Here is a 21738-nt window from a genome sequence, read left to right as displayed (position 1 = left end):
TTTCAAACACCACTGATTTTTTTTTTTTTTTTTTTTTTTTTTTTTTTAATTGTTTTTATGAGATAATGGAAAAGACTGTAAGGGTTTTTTTGTACTTTGTTGTCAATCCTTTAGAATATGGTCAGAATGAAATAATTTTTAAAAATCAATTGACAGTCTGCTAAAAGAGAAGACTTTGCTTTTCAGAAAATACTCACTTATTTGAAGTATTAGACCATCATTCTGTGTGGACACATTTAACTAGATATATTTAAATTACTACTGATGTGCTGGAGGAATAAACTAAATAAATCCAACATGTTAAGCATGCACTGATGATGACTGTCATTTACTATAGAAAAATATGTAAGGTTAGAGTAGATCCCATTGCCTTAGAGATGAGGGAGAAGGGTTAAAAAATATAAGCAACCCTAAGGCTGAGCTGAAGTTTATCTTACAAGATCTGTGAGCTAATCAGTACTGCGAGGACTTCAGCTAGAGTTGTGTGTCCTCTGTTGGAGGACTTTACTTTCTTTAAGGAATAATATGATCACACAAGAGTTATGTGGATAGACTTAATTTATATGGATTGTTAAGAGGCCATTAAAATGGGTTCTTGCCCTCACCTCTGTTTGTATGATGGTCACATAGTCCCCTCCTGAAAGTTTGTGGAAAAGGTTGAGTGAGTGGGAGAGCCAGGAAACAGTGTTGATCCATCAGTTTAAACAGTCTCAGCAATCTTCTGATTTCAGCTAACACACTGCCTTACATTTGTGCTTCCTGCTGTTTGGAATGCTTACCTGGGGGCGTTACAGAGGAAGGTAAAGCTGACAATTAGCTGAGCTCTTACTCAGAAGTCTGCATGGTGCTCCAGTTCCCAGATAGATGCAGTAGTCTGGGGTAAGGAAAACACATATTTTGTTTGGATATTGCAAACGGTGTGAATTTCACCATGGGTTTATGTGAATGAGACTACATTTTATTACTTTTTTTACCGTCTTTATTCAAACCCAAATCCTGGTCTGAAAAAGGGAAGGACACAGTCCTGGACTGGTTGTCCATAGCACAGTAAATGGTGAGGAAGAAGGTGGGACTGTGTGAGCTGTGTGTGCCTCTGGGAAGCTGAGATTCTTTCTCGGATCTGATACGCAAAGAGCTATGAATCCCAGAATAATATCACTCATAAATTGCCCTACATTAATTTCTATTCCAATTCTGTGGAGCACATGTAAGTGAAAATCTTGGAAATAACGTTTGCTAAATCATGTGGTAAATGGTCTTGTTGATGACTGCAGAGTTGCTCTGGGGTTGGAGCTATTAAGCACTTATTATGGGAATCCAACAGGGCAAATTAAGAGAAACCTGTGTGTGTGCTTGTTATTTTAGGACTTTTATGCTTTCTTCTGAAAGACCTCATGTAGGACCCCATGACCTAAAAAGACTTGATATCTTTTAGTCAGAGGTTAAGTCTTGAAATCTCAGTCACTGACCTATAAACAATGGAAACAATCACCTTCAAGGGAGGGTTTAGTGTTGTTATTCTTTAATGTTAAAAAGCTGAATATTACTGTTAATAATGCCTGTAAAGTAGCTTTTGAGCGTTCTGCCTAGTTGTATGCGGTATTTTCACTTATAACTGCATCTTTTTGTAAATTGGGGAGGATAATTTCTGTTTCATTGTAAGTAGCTGACAAGTGGGTTTCTTATTTGTTTGTAACACCATTGTAAAGCATTTCTTTAATTTGGGAGTGTTCAGATGCAGTGGTTGTAACATAAATCTATACATGAGTGTTCCTTGGAAGTACTATTCCAAGTACACAAAACCATTGTGCATGGTAGAATTTGCCATTATAATAAATTCTATAGTAAAAGAAGTAATGCGTGGCATTTTTGCAGTTTTTAACTGTTCCATTTCAAGGCTTAAATATGAAATCCATTTAAAAGAAGTATTGCTTCTGTTTATAATGCTTCCTGGATACTTCCCCAGATGCAGGATTTTAGAGATTTAACAATTTTTAATGCCAGTATACAAGTGTATCCTTTTACATAAATTTCAAATTTCACTTTGGAACAGGTGAATCATCTCTCGCTATTTTTTTTCTAACTTCGCTCAGCTTTCTCTGGAATATTACCTATTTGAAAAACTGCCATAGTCTTCTAATGCCATTTTTTTTGCCAGGATCAGAAGCATTTTCAGTAACGTTCGTGAGCAGCATTACTGACAGATCTTGAGTTCCAGCTGAATCAGTTAAGTCTTTTGATGGCATAATTATTTCGCCAGCCATCACTCTTGTAACAGTGGAACTCCCCTTTGAGGAAAAACGCGCTCATTCATCTTTTGTAAGATTCATATATGAGCTTTATCACTATAGTAATAAAATTCATTGCTTGGTTGGAAATCACAAAGGACTCATAGCACTGGAAATTGTAACCACGCTTACATACATTGCCATGTGCACAGCTAGGTTGCTCTTAGAATAAGCACATCATAATGCATCTGTAAATAAGCAGGGAATGTGTGTTTTGGATTAATTTATGAAATGTTGGACAGTTTGAACAAAATAGTAAAAATACCTGAAACAATATTCTGTCTTTCCTGCTTTATCTCAGATTCCTTTGGTAAGGTTGTTAAACCTGTTTTACCTCTTATTTTTTTTTTTTTTAACTTACTATATGCATTTACAGCTAATATTCTAGGACCCTATGCTGTCTTTAAACAGCATTTTCCCACCATCCTTGCCAGTTTGTTTATAAGGCTCTATGATCTGCAATTTGCATAGTCAGTGCTTAGATGGCTTCTCTGTAAAATATATTCTAACCATGTATATTCACCAGTATTCACTCTTTTTTTAATTTTCCTTTGTGTTTTGTTTGAAATATTATTAAAAATATCCAGAATTATTCTTATCTATAGTTACAGAATGATTTAATAATTACAGCATGTAGTATAGAGTCTGACTGACTGCACTGCCATTACGGAATTATTTTCATTCAGTGATATTTTGGGAGGTTCCTAACACTGAAGGCATGTTCTGGGAACTGAAGTAGCTTTGCTTTGGTGCATCTGCTTGCATTGCTACTGTGAATAATTGTCATCAAGCTCAGGGGAGAGGTGCAGAGGTCGGGCAGTGAGTGGTACTGCTTTACCTGCAGCTGCCAGCCTGCAGTTTGTCTGCTGCACAAACCACGGTGTCCTCATGGCTTGCAAATGACTGTAAAGCCTCACAGTGCAGACAGATGAAAAGAATAAGTGAAGTCTAAAAAAGGTGTGTTTAGGCTTTTTTTCAGGCTTTTTTTTTTTTTTTCCACGGTGCCAAGCACTTTCAGTTTGTATTTAAGGAAAAAGGTGCATAGCATTCTGGAAGTGGCATGCAGGGATGCCTGGTAACAGCAGTATAGAACTTTCCACTCCAGAGAACTCCTGAAACGAATTTCAGACTTCTGTTTGCAAAGGCTGCAATAGAAAGGATGAGTGAATTGTCTGGAGCTGAAACAATTCCCTTTGTTGTGTGAGTACATAAAAAGTGCTTTTTAAATGAAGATTGTTAAAGAGTTCATTGTTGTTGATGTATCACATTGAGCTTCTTTTAGGCTCATCTTTTTTTAAAAAAATCAAGGCAGTTGAACACTTGCATCCAATGTGCATTGAATGCTAAAGCAAGTTCAAGTCATTGACTGCTCTTCTTAATGAAGAAAGTGGTGGTGGTGGGAAGCATAACAGACATTGCTTTTAATGAAATTAAGTTTGCACATAGTCCCAAGCATGCTAATATCTCTAGGTGATACCCATGTCCTTAATTCCAAGATTTCTATTATTTTAAGAGCTATAGATATCTAAAGAGAATCAGTAAAATTAATTTTGTTCACCTTTTTTTAATCTGTTTGTTTTCCCTCTTGGATAGAAGGTGATTTGTCAGGAAATTGTTATCCTTATAAGTGAATCTTCTACTAAGGTTTTTAAAGCACCCCTAAGATCCTAATAAGTAATGGAAAAAGAAAGCTTCTATTCCTGCAGACTACAGCTGAGGAGTATTTCAGAATATTGTGTAACAAATCTCTGCAAGCTATTCTGTACAAATGATGAAACTGGATAAAATACCATATGGTGCTGCACAGTACTTCAAAGAATTATTTTAGTATTTTGAATGGGCTAAAATATCACATGCAGATTTATTCAGTCTAATTGGGACTTCACAGTTGTACTGTTGTAAAAGAGAATATCTGTGCAAGCTAAATTGTGGGCAGTGGAGGTGGAATCAGACTATAGTACAATATAAACTAGATGAGAATTAACTTTTCCTAAAATGCATAACAAACATGATCATCTAGCATGCTGTTAGCAGCAGCACAGTAGGTTTTATGGTACTTTTGTAATTTGGACACTGATTTGGAGTCTAATTGGATTCCTGGGCAACACTGAATGGTAACATTCTTAAGTTGTGTAAAGACTATTTGGAATAATGGGATTGACATTAACCTTTTAAAGTTTCCTTTTTAAAAATCTGTTTGAAAAGATTAAAAAAATAAGCTACAGTGGAATTAGAGATTTCAGGAAATACTACTCTTGTGTCATAGACTATAGGCATCCATTCTGATTGGCTCTGTAATGGATAAAATAAATTTGTTTGTTTTTTTTTTTTCCCTGACCTCTAATCACAAGTGTAAACTAAAGGGTTAAAAAACTTCCAATTCAACTTGGGAAAAACAGCTGCCTCGAAATTCAGCCAAAAAATTGTTGTTTAGGAAGTCAATAAATACTTACAGAAAAAAAAATCAGGGAGGCATTCAGGGAGTATATTCAATGATTTTGTGTTTCAGGGAGGAGATGCTGATATAGGTGCATTGAGTATTTCTACTTTTGGGAAGAAAAAAAGAAAAACGTGTATTTGGCTTTTTTTTTTAATCTGTAACTCACATTTGTGAGGTTGGTGTTCTGTTGTTGTTTAAACAAAAGTAAGGAGGGGTTGTTTTCTTGTGTCCCTGCCAGTGCTTATATAAAACAAACCAAGGCTGGTTCAGAAAGCTGTGCAGAGCAAATATTAACCTTGAGCTGCTCTTATTTCCTTCAGTATTGTTACTTCTTTCTGAAACTGCACCTTGCAATCATTGAAATGTTAGTGCAAAAGAGGATTTTTGTGGACACGGCAAAGGGGATGGACAGCAGCAGTACTGACTTTGATTTATATTGTTCAAAATTTTCATTAACTTCATTAGAATCTCTGGTACTTGTAAGTCTCATCAGTGTGTGGCTGAAAGGATGCTGTGATGTGTCATGTAATCTCATGTCTTATGCTTGTTCTTTCTGTTTAATGCCAGGCTGTGGAAAATGTGCAATGTTGGGCTGAAAACACAACAGGAAAGCCCACAAAGTGATGGGGTGCAAAACTTTTCCCTGGCATAGGCCTAATAATGATGTTAATGTTTGCCTTTTATAAAATTATTATTGAAAGGAGCATCTTTTACAAAGGTATAGCTGCTGGCTAGACTGATTTTTCACATTTGAGCTCAGAAGCAGTTAATCATCTTTTAAGAGTTTTAGAAGACATTTGTGAGTCTGATCTACAGGTCATCATACAAAGTGAACTGAAAATTCTAATGGGAGCAGTATTTCCCAAAGCACTCGGAAATACCTGGGGAAAGGAGAAATACATTCAACATGGTCTCAACGGAGCTGAGAAATTCCCTTAGGACAAGAAAAAGCAATGTTAAGAAAAGCTTGGATATGCAAAATAGCTTTGGCTTGAGCAGTTTGTTCTTGCTATTGAGGAAACTGAGGCAGGGAAATGTGTGTGCGTTTACAGTTTTGTTTCCATGTACATATGTTTGTTTTAACATTATCTGAGGTTAAAACCCAAATCTGGAATCACTGTGTTTTGGTGCTTTTCACTCATTTTGCTTGTGGTATGACTGATTAATCTAGAATGTCTTCAAGTTTTGGAGCCCTGTGAAGCAAAGCACACACAGTGAGCAGGATTTGATGAGGTCAGACTCTTTACTAGGAGGCTTAATCATGTCTACTGCAATGCCTAATTTAGGGGAAGACTGGAGACCTGTGCCAGTGTGGACAAGGACAGGGACTGTGCCAAAGTCTCTTCAGAGCCTTAAGCTCCTGGGACATGCAGTCCTTTCTTGTTAACACTGTCAAAATAGTGCATCTCTATTAGTTCGCTGAAAGATATTCCATCTGACTTTTAACCAGTAATCACCTTTTCAGTGTAGTGTGTAATTTTTTCTATTTTTTTTCTTGTTTGGGAAATCCATAATTCAGGTCATGAATGTATATTTTGTAGTTCTATCACCTCTTGTTAGTGTCTCATTAAGGGGTTCTCCAGTGTGTGGTATGGTAAATTGGGGCATAATTACAATTGTAGGAGTATTCTTCAGGTCATCTAGTTCAGCCCCTTGCTGAAAGCAGGGCTTCCTTCAAAGTGGAGTCAGGTGGTTGAGGGTGTTGTTAAGTCAAACTCAGAAAATCCCCAAGGATGAAGATTTCACAGCCTCTCTTGGCAGGCAGTTCCAGCCCTTAACCATTCTCATTACGAAGCTGCGGGAAGGGATTTGCAGTGTATTTTGCAGAGTTTGGATTCTGATGCTGACTCGGGTGTGTCATTTTTTACTTCTGTGTGAGATGCAGATTAATTGAACATACCAAGCCCGTTTGTTTTCGATCAAGAGCTTTTAATTTATGCCCTCTAAGACTATTGAATTGCTTTTAAATCAGTGTTTTACTTGTTGGCGTCTGTTTTGATATATTGGAGCTGTGAGGGAGTGTTTTGTAGCTCATGAAATGTTTAGTTCTGTTGCCTTATAACACAGTTTACGTACATTTATGTTTTGTTTCTCTAGTAATGGGAGTCCACATTCTTGGTTAATGCTGAGGTGAGGAACTTGCGCCTATCTGGGTTTTGCACCTATCTCTATAAAGGGCTATTATTTTCACCTTTCTTCAGAAAAAACAAAACTGTTGTAATGTGTGCATCAAACTGCAAAGCTTGAGAATCATATCATTCCCAAGAGAATATATACTCTATAGAATATAGGGTCTGAAAGTAGTTGGTAATCTAGTTAAAACATGAAATTGCTGTTATGTGTGTTCTTAAGGGGAAAATAAAAGTGAGAAGGTATAGGGTTTTTCTCATGTAACCTTTTAGCTAATCAGGAGCTTCTAAAATTACATAGGTCATTGAAGATAAAGTTATCCAAAAGGTTTTATCACTTTTCATGTCTCTGAAAATTATTTTTCTTTCTGTATGAACACTACTATCGTTTGAAGAAAGGGACTTGACTGCAGTGCTAATGAAGTGTAAAGAACTAAAGCTGTCACTCCTGCAAATGGTATTTTCAGGAACAAGAAGTTAGTTTACTTGATACCTCATAGCAAAAGTCTTCGAAAGTCTAAGGTGCTGTCTGTGTGATTTATGATTAAAGTGTTGAGAGGCGAGGTGTTTATGTAGTCTGTCTGGTATGTCTTTTCCAAAATATGTCTTTGGGTATGTACCTTGGGAACATATTTTTAAAGCAAAACCAGTGTGTTTAGTACACTTCCCTGACTTAGGGGAACTTGCAACTTGTGAATTAATTCTAAGCGTGTCAGAAAAACCCATCCATGTGTTGTGCTCCTCAAGTTTTGACCACCTGACTGAGAAACTGTTTGAAAAGTTTTGTAAGAAATATTCTAACATTACCTTTACTAATTTTACATATTTTTAGAGAAATTTTTGTGGTATAGTTTTCTAAAACTTTTCTTTAAAAATACCTGTTCATATTAGAAGTAGAAATTAAGTCTTTGTAATATAAACTTGAAGAAGTTGGAATGGACAGTGATGTAGTGAAATACTACAGAACTTGTGTTCACCTGAGGTTAACTTGGTAGGTCACTGGATCACCATTGCAAGGGACAAAGCAAACAACAGCTATGTACCTGGTCCACTTACATTTTTGTGTTGGTCTCTGACCCTGTTAAAAGTCACTTGAACTCAAAGTGCTTGAACTCAAATGCAAAGCATGGACCTTGCCTTAGAACATGGGAGCACAGCCCCTATTCTGAGTTTCAGTAATAAACTCTTGTCAAGAGACAAGGGTTAAGACCCTATTTCTATTAGGCAGGAATCAGGCATTTGGACTTCAGAGAGTCTCTGGATACACCCTTTTGATATCTGCAGGACCTTGTGTGTTTGTAACAATCCTGCTGCTAATCTATTGATTCTTATTTTTTTGTCAAGTACATAAGTATCTATCTGTTCATACACAGTGTTAAAGGGAAATCTAGTACATGAAGGACTCCAATGAGCTATGTGAGTCCAGGCTGAAAAGGATATGGGTTGTTAACGAAACCAGTTGATGATTTTAAGATTAAGCTGTATGAAAAAATTTTCCTTCAGATAGTCTCAGTAAGTACACTATTACATAAACTTTTACTAAATACTTAATTGAATCCAAAATGCTGAATAGAAATACTTCTTTCTGATAATATAGTAATATTTGTATCCTAAAGGATAGGCAAGTAAGTCCTCAATTTATGCATTATTTTGGTTTTATAATGATTTTTCTTGAAAATATGAATAGGTGTGCTGATCTTGCATCCATGGCTCTTCAATATTCATCTTCCTTACTTAGTCATCTAAAGCTAGGGAAGATACTTTACTGTTGTGTTCACAGTCATTTGTTATCAATTGTTAAAATGCTGCAAAGTCATTTGTCATAAGATTAAAATTTTTTTTTGGCCATTTGTTTTGTAGAGTTAAAATATTGACTGCAATGTAAGAAATTGAACTCCACTTGGAATATTAATATCTCTCCCAAATGATATCTCAAGTGAGAGTATTGTCACTTAAAAGTAGTGGGTTGCTTTAGCAATATTTGCTTGTCGTGAACTCATAACCATAATGGAATTGTATATAATAGATAACATCAGAAATTTGGATAGGGAATTGATAGCTATAATTTACTTTCTGGTTATGCTGCCTTTTCTTTCTTAGAATACACATGTGCTTTGATATATATTACAAGTATACATTCTCAAGTGGCAATTAAGTTATGTTTTCTTTTTGTGTGTAAAAAGTAATAAATTCCCAAGTGGAGATGCCCTTGGCAGTGTGGGAGGGAGAAAGTGGAGTTCTAATTCTACATTTACGTCACCTTACCCCATCTCCTTGCCGCCTGCTCTTCAGCCATGGCATTGACAACTTGCCCTCCAGTTTGCTGCTGTGACTCTTCTGCAGCTCCAGCCCTGTGTGGTGACTGAGCTCTGCACATCACATCCCACTTTCCATCTCTTCAGTTTCCTTGTCTTCAAAATATGTTATGGCTTAACAGTACAATAAATCTATCACTGGAGTATCCAGTATCCCAGTACAAGATCAAAATACAATTCTGAGTCAATAGCAATTCACTCCTCTGGGTTTGGATTTTTATTTTTTTTTTTACTTCCCAGAAGCAGTTTTATGTTGACATGCATGTTTCTTGTCCATACCATTCTGACCTGGTGCAGGACAGAGTTGTCTTGCTTGCACTTGCCTAAGCTCACTGTGGCAGGTGTAGGAGTCATTTTTGTTGTGGTCAAATTTGTATCATTAGATGATAGAGCAGTGCTCTTCTCCACTGCCACTGTTCAGAGAATCACTGCCTTGTTAGCCTAGTAAACATTTTTAGTTTGAGTGCTGGCAGCTTATTGTGTCAACCATTGACAGAGGTAAATTCCCCTCTGTATTAATGCAGCAGGAAAATGCCCAAGCAAGCATTTTTCTGCATTCTTTTTACAGCCACCGGGAAGGACTACAAACTGAGCCTTTGGGGTGTGATTCTGTGGAGTTAGTCTTAGAATTTCTGAAGTGATCAGAAGTTAAGAATTCTAAAAACAAATACCTAGACAGATTAAATAAGAGGTATTGTAAAGAATTTAAAAATATCTTTTTCTGAAAAAGTACAGAATTGATGACAGCAAACTGTTTTCTGTACACTGTATGGTTGATGTAAGTCAGTCAGCTTCTGGCTGACCATATCCATTGTATGTTCTTCTCTTGGGACATTTCCCTTTTTTTATGTATTTTAAGGGTGACAGAGGGACATGGCTTTAGTGTTTAGGGAAAGAGACTGTTTTAAAATTCGGCAGAGGGAATTTGAATTGGCATAGTCCAGAAGGTTTCATTTGTTGTTGTGGTGTTGGGGTTTTTGGTTTGTGTTTTTTTGTTTTATTTTTGGGTTTTTTTTTTCATTTCCCTTCTCTTGCCCTTACCCCTGCCCCCTTATTTCTCTCTTTGTGGCTCTGTCTAATTGAAGAATATGATGCAATCATTTAATGAAGTATTCTGTTTCTGTGAATCACTAAATTCCCTTATTTGTGTTATATACTATATGGCATAATTATAGAATTGATCCAGAAAAAAAAGGAAATGCCTTTGCTTTTGGAGACTTCCTTTAAATTTTCAGTCACTGTTGTAAAGATTGGCATTAGTGGTCAAGTTGAATAGACTTAGAGAATACCTCCTAAGAAATGAACCCTCTCCTAGACTGAAAACCACCTTGAAATCACTGCCTCATTTCTGTTATTTATGTATCATTTTTAAGAACAGCACTAATTTTTAAATTTCCTAAATACTATATATAATAAATTTAGATATCAAAATCAAATACAATAGACACACAAAGTTTAGGAAGTGAGAAAATGAGATTGATGCTGGCAGATACAATCTTGCTACTGTTTCCTGTGGTGTCAGTCATGGACTCTTTAGCAAACATGTAATTAAAGATTGCATCAAAATGCATGAAACTAAAAACATTTCTCAGTTTATGTATTAATATTTAGCTTTAAATGGGAAATCTCACTTGCCATCATACACATTTCATCCCATAACTTTTTAACAGTCACCTTGCAGCATGGATAATGTAGTTTTTAAATGTGGGGTTTTGACTCTTAATTCCTCTCCATTGCAGGAGAGTCTGCCATACAAACTGCAGAAATATTTAACAAACACCTGGAAAAGGATGACAAGTTTAGATTTAGGAGACAGATGTGTTTGAGAGATCTGGTTGAGTCTGCTTCTTATTTCAGTAGTTTGGATGACCTCTGTTACTTAAAGGGCTCCAAAACTGGATTGGCAGCACCAAATGTCAGACTGACTGGCTCAAAGAAAACCCTGATTGCTGCAGGTGTTTAACCCAAGATACAAAGAGATTTGCTCTTTCCAGTAGTGCAGACTTCATACCTGTGTTTTAAAAATCATAATCTCTCTCCTGTCCCTATGACTGTGTTCTTACACTGTTAATTGATTTGGGATCCTGGACTGTATCTTTAAGGCGTAGTGATAGTGTTTGTGGAATATGATGAATTTTACTGACCAAGGCATGAAAAAAAAAAAAAAACAAAGTTTCCAACAGATTATATGGAAATTAGCCCTGAAACCGCAAATATGAAGAAAGAAAAGAGATTTCTGTAGCTTGCATTCAAAGTTTCAAAGTCAATCTTAGCCTAGTGGATCTGTCTTTAAAAAGCTGCCATTTTAATTTACTGTGACACCTGGTCGGCCACCAACACCCCAGGTATTCCTCTGGTATGCTGTTCCATTTGTCCTGTCACTGCAGGAGCAGATTCTAGCACTCAGGTTGGCAGAGGATCACCTTCAGGAGCAAATGGGAGTCATGTTCAGCTGCAATAATGACTTCTGTGTCACTTCCACTATTACTTTTAGTTTTGACATTTAGCTGGTGGGAAAAAGAATCTGCTTAAGTAGAGTCTTCTCTGCCATAAAATATTTGGCTTTCTGACGTAAATAAAAAGTAGTTAATAAGGAATAAGTGTCTTAGTTCTAGCCAACTGGACCTCTTGTTGCCATTGGTCTGATGGTGTAAAAGCTCCAGCAAGTTCTGTGAGCTAGTAAAAATAGAGAATGTCCCTTTGTGTGAAGACTTTTCAGATTATTGAGAAATTTCTAGGAACAAGATTAAGTTCTATTGTTTAAACGTATTTTAGTAGTACATATCACTGAAAATTTTTTCAGTATGATTTTTTAGTTTCACTGCACATTCTCATACTAATGCGTTTTCTTTCTAATGGATAGTTTTGGTTGGAAATCTGTGGAAAAAAAAGCACTGTTCCTCTGCCTTAAGCATTTTCGAGCTATTTCTACTATACGTTTCAAAGAGGTAATTTAAGAAAACTATAACTTTTCTAGTGCTCTTTTCTCATGGAAATATGTTTAAAGATAAGTATCAAGAGTAAATAGAATATGGTGCAGAAATAAATAATGTTAGAACTGAGAATTGTGTTCTTTCTTGGCAGCATCTAAGGCAGTCTGACCAAGAGCAGGACTACTCTCATAGCCATTGCTGCTAAACTGTTGGGTCCTTGCAGCTGGATCATTTACTGACCTTCTCTTCATGAAATTTCTCCTGGGATCAAAGACAACACTGCCATGCTGAGCATTTCCCCAGCACAGGAGGACTGAACAAGAGACAGACTTATCTTAGATTGACGACTAGATTGATGGTAAGCAGCACAGAAGGTTCAAGCCTCATGCTAGCTTAAAATCATTTGACTGATGGAAATATTTGCTTATAAATTGAAAGAGTAGGTAATAATAGTGTTTTTTTATGATTACATTACATGATATTTTGTGATTACACAGACTAATAGCTAGCAGATGGCAGAGTATACATTTTACTTGTTTACCAAGTTGATGGATGGCAGTGATTGAAAAACATTTTTTTCCTTATTGCTTTACTCTAAAAGCTTGTAGTGGACAGGCAATTTACGATATGAGTCAACAATAATTTGTATCTGCTCTAGATTTTGGGGGGCATCAGTTATTCTCTTTATTTTATTTGACTACTTTCAATGATATTTTCTTTTTAGAGGAACGGGAAAAAAATGAAATCTACTTTGAAAGCCAGGTCTTTAAAGGGATGCATTTCTACTTACAGTCTACATATACAAATAGTATCTATTTGTATGAAGAATAAATGGTGGGAGGTTTTGTCCGCTGTTCTATTTCAGTGTTTATCATATTACTTGGACATTTTGATGAAGAGAGATATGCTCTGTCTTTTGTTTAGGCACCTCAGCACAAATCTACATTGCTATATTGCATGCTACCAAGAGAGCTAAAACTATCCAGTCACAATAATAATTGCAGTGGTTTTCGTCCCTTCTTTTTAATTGGTGTTGACTTACTCATATTATCTATGGGTATGTTTTAGATGTATCTTCTCTTCAAGTGTTGCTTTTTGGTTTTCTTCCTTAGGTGCAATAACTCTGTAACTGTGGAGTTATTTCATGAGTGGTAGACCTAAAACCTGACTTTCTTTCTAGGTTCATTCCCTATGTATTTTAGTCTCCACTGTCAAATGTGGATAAACTAAACCTCTGTAATTCTGCCTTGCAACTACTGTCTCTCAAAGGGTTTTCATTACTCCAAACTGCTAGTGGCCTTTCAGCAGGAGGAGGCCTACAATATTGCCTTGTGTAATGTGTGTGGGGGGAGTTATTCAGATAGTTGCTTGTTTAGTGAGCATATTTGTCATAGGCCCTATTCCCAAGGTACACTTTTTCCTGGGCAGTAATTGATCCATTTTTTATTTCCTTCATCTTTTGCTTTTAACCTCTGAATTCAGATTTTTTGTGGCAAATGTGTATGTATATATGTGTCAACAATTACTGTCTTGTTCAGCTTCCCTACCATTGACTGAATTTTTATTTTGCATTCTTCACAAAATTCAAGTTTCAGACCACTATGATACTATGACATTTTCCAGCTTATATCAGTAAAGATGAGAAGCCTTTGGTAGTGATGCCTAACTCTAGTTGCAAAGAGGAGAATGAGAAATAAACAGTAGAAATCTAGCTACCAAGGCTCCAAATTGATTTTTGTATGGACAGTTGACTTATGTACTGAATGTTGCTGGTAAATTCTTGAGGTCACCAGTACAGGAGAAGAGCAGGCTTAGACAAGAAAGAGCAATGCTTGTCTGTCATCTGTAAATTTTTAGGGTACTCTTGGCTGGGAGAAGATGAGTTCTTCAGCAAAAAGTGATTGTTGGATTGGAAACAGTTTCCAAGTCTCCAGGTGTGGATTCACTGTGTAATGCTTGCTTGATGAGAGTAAATATTTACCTCAGATGAGTCTTGGTAACAGGGACACCCCCAACTTTGGGATGGGACAAGGGGCACAGACCTGGCTAGAAATAGCAGAACATAGGCTTGCTACCTATGTGTAAAGTTTCATGAAAACTAATCTTAATCCAGTTGTGGAAATACAGATACACCTTTCTGGTTTAGAAGATGACAGCGATTGACATGGAAGTCCTGTTAATGTGCAAATCCCAGAGTTTTCCCAGGATTATAGATGATAAAATAAGGGATAGGTCCTAATTAAAGAATATATAAAATGTACAATTGACTTCAGTTGTTTTTGCTCAGATTTTTGCTTGCAATGTTGATTCTTCTTTATGCGTGTAGTCTGCAGACTCTTCTAACAATGCAATACTTCCATTAACCATTGTCAGCATTTGCAAACAGGAGATTCATTCACATTGGGTAACAAATACTTGATTTGTTCCTCAGAACTGTCTCAAAGAATATGTTTCAGCTTTTTTACCAATTAATCTGTTTTTTAAGATGGTGTAACTTTTGATCAAATTTCAAAATTGAACCTCTGTATTTGGGGAATGTAGTGAAAGTTAACCACAGACTCTCATAACTGATTTGCTGTGTATTTAGTTACTGAAGTGTGAAGGCTTTTAAGAAGTCTATGAACCTTTACCTGGTGTTTTTCCAGAACCATCAGGGGATGGTTCCAGGTACATCTTTCTTCAAAAAGTCTTAAGAGACAAGGGAAGTTCTTAGAGAGGAGGGAGGTGCTGTTCTCTATCCAAAGCATAAGATACTGTGACTGCTTACCTCTAGATTTGCAAGCATTCGTTCAGGTACCTGCATCTGCTAATTTCTGTGCTTCTACTGTGTGTGTGTGTCCAAGGAAGGTGGTTCAAGTGTATCTCAAAGTTACAACAAAAAGATTTAGGTTTTCTGACAAAAACTGTCTACCCTTCATGATTTAGCAATAAATTTTGCCTCTGTATGGGAAACAAAATGGTGATTTTTGCCTGTTAACTGTTTACTAAGTGGTATAAATAAATTCTGTTACCTTTTTAAATTTTTGTTTTTACTTTGGTTTTTAGAGAAGACAACCTATTTTATTACTGCCTCTGTGCCAATGAGCATGCTTTGGCTTCTAACCAAAACCGAAGGGATTTAAAATGGTGCACTGCTCCATCATTGTTTTCATACATCACTGTATCAGTCTCTCCTAGTTGATTTAGGATGATTGCTCTTCAGATTTGTAAATCACTGCTTCATAAGGAAAGCCACAACAATTTTGGAGAGGTTGTGGAATTGGTGGGACTTCTTTAATTTTGATTTAAAAAAGCAAAAAACCTGTTGTATCTTTTCAGCAATTAAAAAAAATATTTACTGCCTGGCATATGACAGTGTTTAAGCACATGGTTCAATTTAAAAGAAATAATTTACAAATAGCTTAATGTTATGAGATTTGGAGTAGAAATTACTGTATTCTGTTTCTTAGTCAAAAAACCCTAAGTTCAATACCAGTGCTAATACAAGGCTTTGAGATGGTATTTATGAAGGATTGAGGGAAAACAAAAAACAATACAAGAAGAAAAGTAGTTCATATCTCCAGGAGACATATTTTTAGTTACAAAAATCCTGTATTTTTGAACATTTTTTGTCACTTTTCAAAATTAGGCACTACTATTTGCAGTAGAATTTCGTGGAATTGGCATATTGCATGCAGCAAATAGAGTATATATGAAGCAGTGTAAGTATATTAATTTATTACAGCAAATCACTTTAAAGTATGAAAATTGTGCACATAACACTCAGCTCTGTCCTTAAAAAAAAAGTGATTAGAAGATTCTACTGCCTCAAATCCCCAAGAGTGACTGGAAAGAATGGAGGAAAAAATTATTTGTGTTTCCTCTCTGTGTCATCTGTGGTGTCTGGTCCCCTCTCCCCTTGCCAAATGACACTGATTTGTTTATATGTTTGGATTAGAAACCCAGGCTTGATAAGGTTCATGTTGTGGATGCTATTGTTTGTGAGATAGGAGCAGACATCTTGCCCAAGGTCACAAGAGGCAAATTCTGTTTCAGGATGCTGAATATAAAATTTTTTCCCTCCACTTAGTTCCCTCTTTATATATAAATTAATATACTTCAACTCCTGTAAAAAGCTTGTTTGGAAAATTGTCTAATATCCATTTGTACTATCAGTTTTCTGTGAGAAAAAAATCTTATAGTGAAAAGTAGGATATCGATCTGTATAACATCCCTATACACAAAACATTCACTGACATCTTCTGTATTTCCAGTCTATCCCTTACAGGCAAGATCACATTTCTTCCCTTTACTTAAGAATAAATAATAATTCAAAAAAGGACTCTTTCCCCACATACACACTCTCACAAGTGATTGACTGTGTTTGTTTAGATCAGTTGCACTGTCTTGGAGAAGCTAGGGGGAAAATTGGAAATGCATCTACTGTATCTCTTGTGTAAATTAGTTTTTTGATCATTTTGATAGAATATAATTGCTTAAACATGACAGTTAATTTGTGTTGTGTTCCAGTGTAGAAGCTTCAGAGAAAGTGTGTTACAGTGTGTTCAGCTGACTTTACTTTAAATTTTCTTGACTTTGTACCAGAGGCATTTCTATGTCTGCTACAAGTACAGTGCTTTTTTTTTTTTTTTTTTTTTTTTTTTTCAGTATGCTAATACAACAGTCTGTGCAAGGAATAGAATCTTGGTTTTAATCTTACTTTAGAAGTTACTGGCAATGACCATGTCTTTGCTATAAAATATTACAAAATTGGGAAAATGTAGTATTTAATGCCTGAGCCTCAGTATATAGGGTCTTGAAATCTAGCTGAAATCAGTTTTTCTAAGCAATGAAAAATACACTTAAATCTTTTATTTAATCAATAGTTTATAGGAAGGTTAGGTTAAAAGGCTTATTTTTAACACGTCTTTCTGAATATATTTGTTATAGTACATGGATAATTAGAAAAAAAATTGCTTCATAAAAAAGCCCCTAATATTCTAACTTGGGATAATAAACAGGCATTAGCTTTTGATGAAATAGCGAGTGAATAATCATATTGACAGTTCTGGCTATAAAAGAAGAAATCAGGTGTTCACTCTTAGTCTGTCCAAATCAGTTCTCAGATTCTGGTATCTGACATAAATTGAAGTGAAGCAATTGAATTCTAACATAATGCTGTGTCATCACACCTCAGTCTTAAATTGTGCTTGTACTCAAAGTCATTTGAATAAACTTCGAAATCTCCACGCAATTGATGCTGTTATTAATGACAAAGTAACGAATCACTGTATGTTTGATCACACCGCTGTGTTGCCGAAGAAATGGAACAGGAAAGAAAAAATGTCTGGGGGAAACAAAACAAGTGAGGAGCTCCTGTGGTATTGGTTTGTTGTAGAGGCTCTGTGTCCCTGTGTCTTGCTAGACAAGGAATGTTAGTGGCATCTCATAGCAGCCCAAATCTGAGAGGATGATAATGTGGTCACGTCACAGAAATGCTGATGACCAGGCACTGACATACAAGGGACATTTTCCCTGCTGCTTTGTTATGAGAAACATAGCCAGCCTTAATGGTTCTTAAGGCCTGAAGTAATTGCATGAGGAGCAAGTGTAAGGAGAAGTGTTAGGCTTGAGAAAACACTGATAATTTATGCCCCTTGTTTAGTGTTTGTCAGTTTGGATTTCTGATTTATACCGTTGTATATATAACACAGGCAGTGACTGTGATGGGGCAGGCTGTGCTGGTTAAACCAGCCTGGGTTCCTGGGAGCTCATTGTCCTGGGATAAACCTGGTGGCTCTTCCTTCTCTACCCTGCCCACTGTGGCCGTGCAGTGAGCAGGACAAACTGAGCAAGAGCAGAGTACTTCAGCATTTGGAGAATAAGCATTACTTACCCTTGCCGTGCGTATCTTCAAATTGCTGCACTTGTGAACAAAAGCCTCAGTACTGGATATAACAGTATTTTATAATATCATAAAAAGTGAGTTTAATCTTAATTTGTTTGCTGCTGTGGCAGCGTTACTGAGGCACCACCTCTGCTTCTTTTCCTGGAGAAATTTATTCTCTTGTAGGTTTCGGTTCCTGGCCTGAATACTCAGTGCAAATGTCAGAGTGGTGCTGTATATTAAAATGCATCATTATTCCTCCTGGTACCACAGCATGATAAATATGAAGTAAAAGATTTTTTAAAGGTACACATACATCTTCCCAAGAGACAGATTTTTGCAAATCTGTCTCCATTTACTCTCATTAGTATTAAATCAGTACAATTGATAATAAATGTCAGACTATAATGTTTCTGGTGAAGCAGACCATCTGCCTGTTTCGTAATATGAACATTTATGCTTACAATCAGTATACTTCAACAACTGGGCTGGAAATGCCAGGTAGTAATGTCTGTTACTTGAGGTCTCTGAATGCATTATGTATATTGGAACCATAATTAGTTCCATGCTTTCTGGCAAATGTAGTTATTAAAGCAGTTTTCTTTCTGTGGATTGCTTGCCTCCCTTGAAAGTACCATCCTCCTCTTAGCCTCTGTTTTATTTCTCTGTGCTTGATTGTTTCTTACTAAGGTATTTATTTCTCAAGCTAGTTTTCTGTCTTTGAATATCTGGAATTTTTGAAGGCTGACTACCAACTAGAGTAATGTTGTGATATTCAAACAGAATTATCTTGCCATCAACTTACCAGTTTGTTTTGATGGAAGGTTTTTGATTAAAAACAAAGAGTAAACAAACTAAAAAGAAAAATATCTGTGAAATTCCTCAATTAAAGCTTTCAGGACTGAAAAATAATTTGCATTTCTTCTGCAGGGAGCAATGGAAAATGAAAGATGACTTATATTTCAGATGACTGTTCAGTTGTCCTTCCCATATGGATGCAGGTGCTTTTATTGGGATGAGTGGGTGATAATGGGCTTCAGTCTCTTTGGTTTTCCATAAATCTAATTTCTTTATGTCAGCAGTTTATATCCATGTTTGTAGTGAGCCATTCCTAGCTCTTGGTTCACATTGCCACTGTATGCTGTGTGTTGTGAGAGTGGAGTGAAGCCACCATGTTCAGGAGAGCTGGGCTGAGAATGCTCCTGTGAACTTTGCAACACAGATTGCACAGTGCAACCACAGAACCTGCAATGGAGGAAGCAGGAAAGGCTTTAGCACCAGGTCATTGTGGTGTAAAGCTGCCCAGAAAACAGAGAATGCCTTTCTGGACAGTCCATTTAATTAGTAGCGTGGCTTCATGAAAATCACTGGCAGAGATGAAGATGGGAGAGGGATATCTGTGCTGTTCCTATTTTTTTTTTTTTCTGAAGAGTTTTTCATGGAAGAAGAGAGTCTTTGATGTCTTTGACTATGGAACCTATTGAGATTCTGCTACAGAATAGGGAGATGGGGGGGGGGGGTTTGAGATAAGCATTACTTTTTCTGAAAGGAAACTAGAGAGTTATGGTATATTAATAGCAAAGCTTTATATGTTATGCAGAAATTTTTTCAACAAGAAACACTGTAAATAAAATCAGTAAAAAGACGTTAGATGCATTCTTTATTCTGTTTTACAGTAACCTTTTCAAGTTGAATATGGAACAGTTGTTAAGATTATGCACTTAGAACAGATAGGGAAGATTTGCTGAGTTATTGCTAGGAATACATTAGCTGATCCCTGTACTTACTAAATTTCTTTCTCCATTGTGATTTAAGAATGAAAGATAATTGAGTTATTCTTTTGTGTTTCAAGATCAGCTGACTTGAAATAATATTTGATAAAAAGAAACTTGGATTTTGTAATTGTGCTGTTGGTTTTCAAACACTGGCAAAGCTACTTTCTTATTTGTGGCATATGACACAATCTGTGTTTTGAACAAACTTTCCCCGTTTTCCTGGTTTGTTCAGTGTTTTCAGAGAAATATATTACATCCCCAGCTTTCATGTTTGGCTTGGAAACCTGCACCGTTTAAAACTTGAAAATAAGCAATATTCATTCATTCGTCTTGGTTTTTCAATCTAGTGCTGCAACATTATTCTTGTATTATGTCTGAGCAGCTACATACATAACTTGTAGGTACATATATAGTACCTATATATATATATATAGTGAATATGAATATTTATTTATATGTTAGGTTTTTGCATAAGTACTTAGCACGTGTTTGTCTTTACCTGTTGAGGCAGGGTTAAAAATCTGTCCTGTAAAATACAAATATCTGTATTCTTTAACATATTTGTATTTCTGATTTGTCCACTGACTCTTGGTCTGACAATACAGCAGAGATGTCTTGAGCATTAACAGTTTTTAGATGCTTCAAAGCATCAAGAGTTTTAAGCAGAGGAGTTCAGACAGTGAGAAAAATCAATTGAACAAAAACTTTGCTTGAGATTACTGTAGTATTTGATGCCATGACTCTGAGCAGAAGGTCTGGTAATGTGTATATAGAATTACAATCCTACAATAAAATCAGAGGCTGCACATTCTGCCAAGGTGCTTAGGAAGTAAATATTGTGCAGAATCTATCACTTCATGTTGAGGAATATAAGAGGCAGCAGTCTTGCAAAATTGCAGCAGGTTTTAAAGCTACAGAACTACTTCAATGGAGTTAAAATGTTCAAGTCACAATATATCATATGTATATCTTTATATATATGTATATCCTTAGAACACTTAAATGTAGTAATATTAGGATGTTATGTTTTTATGTGCTCTGTAACGATATGCATATGATGCATCATTGTGATTTAAAACATTTAAATCTTCATTTATTTTTTATCTTCTTAGGCTTTTTTAAGTATTATTTCAATTCTCCTGATCTCAGTAATAAAAGCAGTTTCTAGTATTCTGTTTTGTTATGGGTTTTTTGGAAGGCAAAGTTTTGGCAAAGGGATGCAGGAGTTTGCAGGTTTATGGGTGTGCTTGTTAAGATGGCCTCTGCTTAATTAATGTAAGAACTGCAAAACTGAAGAGACCTCTCCCATTTTCACCTCTGACCTGTGTGTAGGATATACCAAACAAACATAGGCCATAAATGGATGTCACACACATCTGTTTTCCAGGCAGTAAAGCATCCCTTAATATTCAACCAATATCTACATAGTAAAAAAACCCAAAAAAACTCACAAAACAAAACCCCAGAAATTGTTTTTACCAAAATTTGCTGTTAGTTAAGACTTCTTTCTGAACAAAACAGGTATGATTTTCTTGCTGTTTTGAGTAGGTTTGAGCAAGTTAGTAGTCATTGCATTTTCTCATAAACCATTTTTTACTATTATATGATTATGTTGCATAGAATAATTAACCGTTAGGTGTTTCCTGTGGCAACAACTTAGTTGCTTCAGATATTATGCATATTCTATCAAACCTTTAGCTTCAGAGAAGCAATGAGACAATCCAGAAACTGTTCAGGCTCTGAGAAGAACCCTGAGTTGCTAGTTAGTCAGACACTTATAGAGTCTTACAGTTTATTCCTGAAATGTGCAGCAGCATTTGTACCTGGTATGTGCTGACAAGTGATATTCTTACCTTATAATTTTTATATAGTTAGATAATTCAAATAAAAGGGTAAATGTACCCAGTACCTGGAGTGAACTAGTTTGCCTGCTGCTTTACTTTCTAAGAGTTGGCTTAGATTGCTCAGTTAATAAAAGTTTTAGATGTCATG

General features: G+C 36.0%; 1 protein-coding gene across 4 annotated transcripts in view; it reads left to right on the top strand.

Moving 5' to 3' along the window:
* The window catches only part of LOC310909250 (teneurin-3-like), an 86636-nt gene that overhangs the window by 9389 nt on the left and 55509 nt on the right, over window positions 1–21738 (top strand). For 2 of the 4 annotated variants that reach the window (XM_083860876.1, XM_083860877.1), the window contains exon 2: window positions 12257–12463. The exons of 1 other annotated variant lie outside the window; for it this stretch is intronic. The gene's annotated coding sequence lies outside the window, so the exon portion shown is untranslated. Of the gene's footprint in view, window positions 1–12256; window positions 12464–14810; window positions 14899–21738 lie in introns of those variants that run through there. One more of the 4 variants, XM_083860879.1, reaches the window with a different exon arrangement.

The sequence above is a fragment of the Zosterops lateralis genome (genome assembly GCF_965231275.1).
Source record: "Zosterops lateralis genome assembly, chromosome: 5".
Taxonomy (NCBI): domain Eukaryota; kingdom Metazoa; phylum Chordata; class Aves; order Passeriformes; family Zosteropidae; genus Zosterops; species Zosterops lateralis.
Note: the sequence above shows the minus strand (reverse complement) of the source record. Positions and strands in the feature narration are given on the sequence as shown.